General features: G+C 44.1%; 1 pseudogene; it reads right to left on the minus strand.

Moving 5' to 3' along the window:
* LOC139583175 (glutamate receptor ionotropic, kainate 2-like) overlaps nucleotides 1-1446 on the minus strand; it is a 198807-nt pseudogene extending 197361 nt beyond the window's left edge.
* Nucleotides 1447-8888: the final 7442 nt, after the last annotated feature.

Here is an 8888-nt window from a genome sequence, read left to right on the forward strand (position 1 = left end):
ATTTCGAATGGTACTGTAATTCCACCCCACAGAATACAGTACCATATACTGTATCTTTTTGAGTGCCAAAAACCTTTTGACAACTAGTGGGTAAATGGAATTGTTGTTTATGTCTCATTGCATATTTTGAGACGTGCCTTGTAAGAGGCCACATTTGTTGCACCCATGAGGGGGAATGCTATACCAATTTAACTTGCATGTGGTCATAGAGCCCCATAGGGAACTGATTGGAGTGACCGCTAGTCTTAAACCTTAAATTGTTGAGCATTTTTCGATGTTCTTTTGGTCTGTTTTGCCCTGCCAGTTTGGAAGCCTTTGTTAAGGCCTCTAGAAGTGCAAGTGATATAGAACACCAAATATTCATCAAAATGCTGTAATGTGTAAACAGTTAGCAGCCAATCTGCTTGCACAAACCCCTTGTAATTACAGTACAATACTGAGGAATACAAACCCATCGCCTCAATGAAATATAATTAATCCCGATAACAGTAGCATTTACTTTTTTTTACAGTATAATACAGGTTTACAGGCTTGATACCATATTCACCGAACTGCCTGTAAATTACTGTCAAATTCAGGGTAACCCCTTTACAGTGTATGAGAAGTTCACAAATACTTGTCTCCTCTACAAACAACACGTATCTTACCAAATCTTAAAACGTGTGGCATCCCACGAGAGTATCCAAGAAACAGCAGCAGAAGCAGGAGCAGCAGCCTGAGGTTGAACCTGAAAACGAGACTAGTTATCAGCAGGGAGGTAATCTTCATGTTGTTTGTAAAATGCACAGTGGTGATCCCCCGTACGCGTTTGAGTACCCCGGAATTCGGTTTACAGTCTGTTCGGCAGGGTGACGGCAGCCCAGTCGCAGGATCACGGCATGGTCACTCGAGCTTCCCCTAAACCCATTAGCAGTCCCGGCCTGATTCCCGACTTGACTAAGCCAAGAAACTCTCCTCCGGTTCACCAGACGGCGGGACATCCATGTCGGGCGGTACAAATCCGGTGGGGGCTCATACATGGGCTGGCGCCTGGCTCAAGTGAGACACGAGGAGTCGGATATCCACACGGGAGGTATGTCTGTAGAGGAGCAGGAGAGCGCCAAGCAGAGCAGAATCGCGATAGCAGCCTATGAGGCACTTTGGGTTGCATACGCTCCCATTATACTGCACTACTGCACAGCCTCTGACGTTGAGCCAAGGTTAGTTCGAGCGCGCGATCCAGATAGAGAGAGCCTACAGAAGAGGAAGGGTGAGCGAGAGAGAGAGAGAGAGAGAGAGAGAGAGAGAGAGAGAGAGAGAGAGAGAGAGAGAGAGAGAGAGAGAATGTGTGTGCATGCGTGCGTGTGCGTGCGTGCGTGTGAAAGAGAGATATTGTCACAGGTGCCACAGATCCCTATCTGCATCCCAAAGGAGCTGCTATTTTACAACAGCATGTTTTTCTTCGGATAATTTCATCCACCCACCCGTTGTAATTATGTAACGCTTGTGCTGCGCGTTTTTACATCGCTCTGCAAGTAGCCACACAAACCGAAACCGTTCCACCAGATCTTAAACAGTGTATTGATGTGACTGCGAGACATTGCTGGTGGATTTTGCGGCTCCGCAACAGTTTACCCATTCATAAAAGTAATTGCATTGCTGTGTTATAGCCTATTCATATGCTGGAGAGTAACAGTTCCACATACACCATTACGTTTTACAATGAGTACCCTCATTTCACTCACAGATTGTCCCAATTTGCGACAAAATCAATTGGATCGTCATGTATTATGTCTATTTTTTTCTCATCAGTAAATGAAAGTGGTGATATTGAATAACAAACATGATACTTTTAAAAAACAAGCAGTTGAGCATTGTTGTTTGAAGAGAAGTGGAGAAAAACGCAAGCGGCCCCTTGACTAGTCATTTCAGCTCCACTCGCTGTCCCTCTGGGAATTTCAGCACCGTGGACAGCGCCGCACTGAACCAGGTTTGGTGGCGGGCTCTGTAAACAAGGTCAATCCGACGTTGCACCGTAAGTGCTACATTGGCAATGCAGCACTTACGGTGACATGGCCTCCGCAGAAGTCAGGACATTCATACGTCTTGATAATTATATATTTCATTGTACAAACTTGAGGGGGAAGACTTGAGAGAATTGTGAGAGTTGAAATTGGCAGAGAAGAGCAAATCCATAACACAGCTATCGATATTAAGTGCTCGGGGGCACGAATATTTAACCAATATGCAAATAACTTCACTAAAAGACTTAAAAGCCTTCGCTCCGTGTGTATTAACCATGTCACAACCGACTTACGCACTAACTGCAAATGAGAGATACATTCCTGACAACCGATTACAATCTGTGTAGATATAGAAACACAATAATAGCTACGCGTTCGTGGTTTACTGTGTATTTCAAGTAGCACGTTTCTATGTGAGTACACTCCAACAACTGCCGTTCAAACGGTTGCAATCGGCACGGTGTGTACACGCAAAGGTTTTGTCGAATTGTACAGTGTGCGCACTATCAGCTCCGGGGCCCTGCAAGTGTAGATTCAGATTCAGCCGGGTTTGATGATGAGCCGCGCTAAGTACAACAAATAGGCCCAGCTACGAACGGGTGGAGTGGCGATGAGAAGGATCTAATCTTCAGCACCGAATGGATGGATATATGAAATAATTTTTTGGATCCTTCCCTAACCCCCACCACTCCACCATAGCCCCAACCCACGGGTTAAACAGTGTTATTGTATGTGGTATCAAGTGTGAAGAAGTGAATGACTGGCCTGTGAGTGTGTGAGTGAGAGAGAGAGAGAGAGAGAGAGAGAGAGGTGCTTCTGTCACCAACCAAGGAGGGCCTACAGCAGCACCTAGATCTTCTGCACAGATTCTGTCAGACCTGGGCCCTGACAGTAAATCTCAGTAAGACCAAAATAATGGTGTTCCAAAAAAGGTCCAGTCACCAGGACCACAAATTCCATCTAGACACCGTTGCCCTAGAGCACACAAAAAACTATACATACCTCGGCCTAAACATCAGCACCACAGGTAACTTCCACAAAGCTGTGAACGATCTGAGAGACAAGGCAAGAAGGGCCTTCTATGCCATCAAAAGGAACATAAATTTCAACATACCAATTAGGATCTGGCTAAAAATACTTGAATCAGTCATAGAGCCCATTGCCCTTTATGGTTGTGAGGTCTGGGGTCCGCTCACCAACCAAGATTTCACAAAATGGGACAAACACCAAATTGAGACTCTGCATGCAGAATTCTGCAAAAATATCCTCCGTGTACAACGTAGAACACCAAATAATGCATGCAGAGCAGAATTAGGCCGATACCCACTAATTATCAAAATCCAGAAAAGAGCCGTTAAATTCTACAACCACCTAAAAGGAAGCGATTCCCAAACCTTCCATAACAAAGCCATCACCTACAGAGAGATGAACCTGGAGAAGAGTCCCCTAAGCAAGCTGGTCCTAGGGCTCTGTTCACAAACACAAACACACCCCACAGAGCCCCAGGACAACAGCACAATTAGACCCAACCAAATCATGAGAAAACAAAAAGATAATTACTTGACACATTGGAAAGAATTAACAAAAAAACAGAGCAAACTAGAATGCTATTTGGCCCTAAACAGAGAGTACACAGTGGCAGAATACCTGACCACTGTGACTGACCCAAACTTAAGGAAAGCTTTGACTATGTACAGACTCAGTGAGCATAGCCTTGCTATTGAGAAAGGCCGCCGTAGGCAGACATGGCTCTCAAGAGAAGACAGGCTATGTGCACACTGCCCACAAAATGAGGTGGAAACTGAGCTGCACTTCCTAACCTCCTGCCCAATGTATGACCATATTAGAGAGACATATTCCCCTCAGATTACACAGATCCACAAAGAATTCGAAAACAAATCCAATTTTGATAAACTCCCATATCTACTGGGTGAAATTCCACAGTGTGCCATCACAGCAGCAAGATTTGTGACCTGTTGCCACAAGAAAAGGGCAACCAGTGAAGAACAAACACCACTGTAAATACAACCCATATTTATGTTTATTTATTTTAACTTGTGTGCTTTAACCATTTGTACATTGTTACAACACTGCATATATATAATATGACATTTGTAATGTCTTTATTGTTTTGAAACTTCTGTATGTGTAATGTTTACTGTTCATTTTTATTGTTTATTTGACTTTTGTATATTACCTACCTCACTTGCTTTGGCAATGTTAACACATGTTTCCCATGCCAATAAAGCCCCTTGAATTGAATTGAATTGAATTGAATTGAGAGAGAGAGAGAGAGAGAGAGAGAGAGAGAGAGAGAGACTACACTGTGTGAGTGTGTGTGAGAGAGAAAGAGTGCGTGTGCGTGAGTGCGCGTGTTTCCTTGAAACAGAAGCCAAGGTGCAACAAGTGTGGGTTAATCAGATGCAACTATAATTACATCAACCAATCAACCAGCATTTTTTCTTAACCCTTGAGCATTGGGAAAGTCAACGGGTCTCTATTCAAGCATATTCTGAATATATAAACATCTAGATAGCAAAAGATTTTTGCCAAAGACACACCAGTGTCAATGTCCATACAACACTGGGTTGGGGATGTGCTTTGGGTTGCGTGGGTTCTACAAACAAATACTCAAATGTGAGAATATCAAACACAACGAGGCACTCACCATCCCACCATCTGTTCTACTAGCATAATTATGGAGAAAAGCTGGGTTTCGCTAAGCCTGCCGAGCCTTGCACCCAGCGTGAAAGGAATGCTTACTGAGCCGAGGTAAGAAGACATCGACTGATGGAGAGAAAATTATGCTAAATCTGCTACTGGTAAATCCTCTCTGGTGAAACAGTGCCCCCTGTCATGTAATGGAGGTACTTCAGGTGTCGTCATAAAACCAGATTTGTAATAGGATTGATGGTGGGGTTAAGGTGTTTATGGAGTAGAATTACATGGAGTGTAGCAGAGGACGGTCTTTGAGTTTTAGCCCTGTGTATTCTAGTAGGGTGAAGTCTGCATGCCTCTGTGTCTTTTGGGATTTTGTACTTCTAGGCCTCCATTTTTCCAGTATGTCTTTTAGGATTTTCTAGTTTTAAATGCTTTAGGGCATACACAAATCAAGTGTATGTTTTTGGGTTGTGTAGTTCTAATCGTTTGAGGGCCTAGATAAACCCAATGTATCTAGGATTTTGTAGTTCTGATGACTGTACATAAATCCAGGCATGGCTGTAGCTTTAGAAGAGGGGTTCAATGAGATCTGTTTGTACAAATCCACGTATTAATACTGTAATATTGGAGTGGCTCTATTGTGACTGGGCCAATTACAACTGTGAGTTTAAAACAGTTTCCATAATGTGTTTTGGAGGGTTTTTAGCCTATGGTACGCTAAGGGAAAGATAACATGCATGGAAAGCCTTCCTCTATCTCTCTCCCTAATAATTCCTCTTTTTCTTTTCTTAAGGGAAAGATAACATGCATGGATACCCCCCCCCTCTCTCTCCCCTTTCTTTTTCCCTCTCCCTATATTTCTCTCTCCCCAAATTCCTCCATCTCTTTGTCTCTCTCCCTCTCGCTCTCTATGAGCTGGTGGAGACACAGTGATGACAGAGGCAAGAAAACCATGGAAACAGGAGACTGATGCACTGTGAATGGTGAGAAGACCCTGCAAGAGAACATGCTCATTCACGGTAGCCACACAACATGCTGAATGGGCCCTTCTAGTGCTACTGCTACAGTATTCTGTTTAGTACACATGCTAAAGGTAATGCTAAAGATGGAAATTCAACAGCTTTTCAAATGCTCCCGGTTATATTTTTCCTTACACAACTGAGCAGCTAAATGTTTTTTATTTCACCTTTATTTATATTCTTGCCTCATTTGGCTCAGCCGGCGCACACCCCACGTCCTGCTTCAGCATGTTCGTCAGCATGTTCGTCAATTAAGAACAATTTATTATTTACATTGATGACCTGTCAGGGAGCGGGCGTAGCATGTCTAACACACAAATAGGCTAAACAATATCATAGATACAACATTCAAAAATACACATAATGCACAGTCAGTAAAACAGTCAGTAAGACATTCAGTAAGTGTCACGCCTGCTCCCGCTCCCCCTCTCTGGCGCTTGAGGGCGACAGGCTGCCCTTCATTACGCGTCACCATCACTATGTGCTGCTGGGCAATATTGGACTAACCTGGACTCAATTACTTTGTTGATTACCCCTCTATATCTGTCTGCTCCTCAGTTTATTCCCTGTGTTAGCATTGATGTCGTTATTTTTCCGCTGTTCCGACGCCATTTCTGAGAGGGGAGAGAGACATGCCTGCACACACACACACTCCAAAACATAAGTACACATTCCAGGAATGAGTTGATGACTTACCCTTTCTATTGAATAAAGACACTGAAAGTACCAGGCTAGAGAGCCAGGGCTCAGCTTCACTGATTGGGAATGACAAGGTCCTAACTCCCAGCATTAGACAGTGGAATCACCTTCCTGGATTGGGACCAAAAGAGGCCAACAACCCTGCCAGGAATCAGCTCCACAAATTGACTGAAAGAGCCCAACACCCAGCCAAGAACCAGCTCCACAAATTGACTGAAAGAGCCCAACACCCAGCCAAGAACCAGCTCCACAAACTGACTGAAAGAGCCCAACACCCAGCTCCACAAACTGACTGAAAGAGCCCAACACCCAGCCAAGAACCAGCTCCACAAACTGACTGAAAGAGCCCAACACCCAGCCAAGAACCAGCTCCACAAATTGACTGAAAGAGCCCAACACACAGCCAAGAACCAGCTCCAACTGGGAAGGACAGTGTCCCATCACACACAACCCATGATCGTTTTCCCAGGAACAACTCTCTTGGCTGGAAACGAAACGGCCATCAAACGGGAACGTCGACAAACGCGAGTTAGCAAGGGTAATATCACTGTCAGATTGTAAATAGCCTGAGATTTTTCCCATCGCCTATCACAACACAAGGTGAGACCCAGATGCAGACACAGGCAGCAGATGGTTTGAGCTCTGGTATTTATTATAATCCAAGGGATAGACAAAAGGCAGGTTGGGGACAGGCAAGCGTTTATAGCCAGGGCAGAGTCCAAACCGGTACAGGGCAGCAGGCAGGCTTGAAGTCAGGGGCAGGCAGAGTGGTCAGGCAGGCAGGCTCAGAGTCAGGACTGGCAAGGGTCAAAACCAGGAGGACGAGAAAAGAGCGACTGGTGAAAACCAGGCGCTAAGAGAACAACGCTGGTTGACTTGGCAAACAAGACGAACTGGCACAGACAGACAGAAAACACAGGTATAAATACCCAGGGGATAAGTGGGGAAGATGGGCGACACCTGGAGGGGGGTGGAGACAAGCATATGGACAGGTGAAACAGATCAGGGTGGGACACCGCCCCTTACTTTATAAGCCCAATGTGTTTGTCCCATTCATCTGTCAGCATCCATGCTCTAATAGCTTTTCAGCCCAATATTCCCAGGTAAGCAGAATTCTTCCAAGGTTGTTGTTCTGATGGGCAAAAGAGCTGCTTGACTCATGTTCACATCTAACCGCCACAGCCCAGCATGCTTTACTGCTTGATAGTCAATTTGTAAGGGGTGTTCAAAAGGTGAAGGTGTAGGGCAATAATTTGATTTATCTAACTGAGTAAAGTAGAGCTGGGGGGGTGGTTCTTCAAAAGTTGGGCCATACCAATTGTCTTTTCAATGTTTTATGGGGGTTTACAGGTATGTACCATGTTAGAACAGATGGGTGAGAATGGTGCTCATAAAACCTTTGGGATTGACTTCATTGACATGTAAACGGTTCAAAAATCTAGATCGGACCTACAGAAAGATGCTACTTACAAATTACTTACTTACAAAATAAGATGTTATGGTGGATGTAGCTGGTCTACTTAAAATGAGTGACAAAAGAGAGAAGAATGGAAGACAAAGTAGTTTGATTTCATTGCGTCCCCTCTGTTCTGTGTGCCACAATGAGGTCTGTTGAGCCTGGTGCGGCTAGTGTTCTCCTCTCCCCTTCCTCCTCTCATCCATAAATCACCTTTGCATACAGTCCCTGGGACTGAGGGACTTTTTTCTCTTTCTCTCGGTTGCTCTCCCCCTCTTTGTCTAGCGCACTTTGCTCTACTTCTCAATGAGGATACCTCGCTGTAACAGCGATTTGAGTCCACGTGTGTGTGTGTGCATGAATGTGTCGTGGTCTGTCTGTGTCCTCCCTCCAGCTTTCACTGGTCAAACTCCATTTTAAACTCATATCAGAATGCCTTACACTCACCCACGAGTCAAACATAATTTGACTGAGAATGGAACACAAAATATGTTAATTTGACCAAATCTGGATCCCTTCTAGCCGTGACCCGCCGCCCTGGCCTTATCATGACCATTGCATTTGCTTGTGTATTCATTTGGCCTGCATATCTCTGCCCTGTCACCTTATGGAGCAGTTGTGGAGCTCTTTAGTTATGTTACTTGTAATATTATTTTAGTGCCATCCTGATTTTATATAAATTACTAATAATTCCTCTTTATTCTGTACTTTCAGAAACTACACTCACATACAGTATTGAACATAACTTGGCAACATCATAACTGAACCTGTACATCTTTCGTGCAGGAGATTGACGACAGCTTTTGTATGCTAGAGACATACTGTTTGGGGAGGTGGGTGAGACGTCAATATAATTGCATAATGGAACTCTATTTGATTTGTATGTAAACTGTATGTTCAATTACAAAACCTTGTTCAGTGATCATCTCCCTTGATAGCTGGCGGTGAACTACGTGACCATTGAGGACAGCGGTGTCGATCAGATGGAAAAAATATCTTCTTATACCACTTGAGTTTTATTTTTTTATTTTTAAAAAATTCCCAAGCGCA

This window comes from Salvelinus alpinus, chromosome 8, assembly GCF_045679555.1.
Source record: "Salvelinus alpinus chromosome 8, SLU_Salpinus.1, whole genome shotgun sequence".
Classification (NCBI taxonomy): domain Eukaryota; kingdom Metazoa; phylum Chordata; class Actinopteri; order Salmoniformes; family Salmonidae; genus Salvelinus; species Salvelinus alpinus.